Raw genomic sequence first — 2045 nt, 5'->3', positions numbered from 1 at the left:
AAGTCAGGTAGCATGATGCCTCCAGCTTTGTTCTTTTTGCTTAGGATTGTCTTGGCAATGTGGGCTCTTTTTTGGTTCCATATGAACTTTAAAGTAGTTTTTTCCAACTTGCAACACAGAATGTTTAAACATAAGGAGATAGCAGTGATATTATAAGGGGATAATAAAAGAGATTTGTGATAATATTGCCAGAAAAAATAACTTTAAGGCAATAACTAGGCATAAAATAGGCCATTATGTTCTGATAATTGGAAGAAATTAACCAAAAATTTTTTAAAAAATATTTTGGATTTGTATGCATCTAACCAAATAGTCTCAATATATATAAAGCACATTTAGACAGAATTATCAGAAAATGGGAAGAGCTAATTATTTCAGAAAGACTTTACCAGTTGGTAGCGTCTTTGTGAGATCACTATTTGTCAAGAGTTTAATTTTTTTCATTCAAAAAGGTTTCTGGAAATCTGATTAATGATACACAATAAAGGATAAAATGCAGCAAATACCTGTTTGTCTTGTGCACCATTGCACCCTCAATACCTAAAACAGGGCCAAGTCCATTGGCTCTGTTTATTATTACATATAATAATTAATGTATAATTAATTACTACATATATTAATGAGCTGTTGAATACTATGATGTTGTGGAGGATGAGAGACAGTGAAATAGAGAGCTGGGGAAGCCAGCAAGTCAGCAGTTGAGGGCGATGGGCTGAACACTGAATGCGTCTCTCAAACCAAACCCTGGGGGCAGAGTTGGCGGAGGAGTAACTGTGTACAATATGACTCACAATCTTTGAAACAAGGAGCGCTAGAGGTACTTTCAAGGACCCTGTCAGACATATCATCTTAGAACCAGAGAAGAAGCAGCAGCACTTTCCCTGAGGGTAGAACAACCACAACCACCAGCTAATGCAAGTGTTTCATAAAACCAATGAGACACGAAGCAGCAGCTCAGTGGAGCCTGACGATGGGACAGGTGTTAAACCAGCCATTGGAGTCTGGGATTTCAGGCCTAGACAGTATCTATTTTCCACATACAAGTCTGGAATAATACTCAACAACCCTCCCTTTAAGTTATTTTGTTTTCTTAAGATGGAGGTCTTGCTATGTTGCCCAGGCTGGCCTCAAACTCCTACATGCTCAAGTGATCCTCCCACCTCAGCCTCCAGAGTAGCTGGGATTATAGACCTGAGCCACTGCTCCCGGCCCTTCCTTTTTAAATATTACATACTGAACAATTAAAACTTGTCCTTATATCTCCCCTTTCTAAGATTCTAGAGTATCTGCCGACTCATAGTAATTACACTTAAGTTGACATCTTCCTTGAAGGAAGTCACCCAAAATCCCTTCAGAACATTTCAAAACACCCTAGACCTAGCAGTCCTGCACTAGCAAATCATTTCCTAGGCAGGGTAATACATTGATTGGCCCCTTTGGATCACATGCTCTCCCCAGATCATTACTTAAGTCCAGGGATTTTGAGTAATCTGATTGGTCAGCCTGCGTTCTGCCACTCCCTGCCCACCCACCCTTCACCATGAGAAAGGCATGAATACTACCCACTCCTAAAGGCAAAAGACGCTGAGTGGACCCAAAAAAGTGTGCAATATTCATCTCCTTTCCAGAGGCATCTCAGCTCAAGGGAGCTACAGGCTGACTCTCACCATTTACCAGCTTAAACGAATATCAAACCTGTCTGGGTCTCATTTTTTCTTATGGTATCGAACTTGGCAGAGTTATTGTGAGACTGAAGATCACCTGTGTAAAGCACAGTTCAGCAACTTCCCTGCCTGCCTTATGTCTGTCCCTGTTCCTGGTTGATCGCCGTGACCCTGAGTGGATCCGCCTCCATGTCTGGTCCTCAGCTCGTGGTGAAGAAGACAGCACTGCCCTCTTCCCTAACCCCAACTCTTGCAGCTGTCCCCTGGCTGCCTGGAGTCTCCCCTAATGTGCCCTCACAACTTTCTTCATCCTCTTTAAATTGTGCAGAGGTCTGCCCCATTCTTGGTCCCTGACTCACTGGTCTAAGCTGTGCTAATGCT

This window comes from Colobus angolensis, unplaced genomic scaffold, assembly GCF_000951035.1.
Source record: "Colobus angolensis palliatus isolate OR3802 unplaced genomic scaffold, Cang.pa_1.0 Scaffold546, whole genome shotgun sequence".
Lineage (NCBI taxonomy): Eukaryota > Metazoa > Chordata > Mammalia > Primates > Cercopithecidae > Colobus > Colobus angolensis.
The sequence above is the reverse complement of the archived record's forward strand: the minus strand, read 5'-3'. Positions refer to the sequence as shown.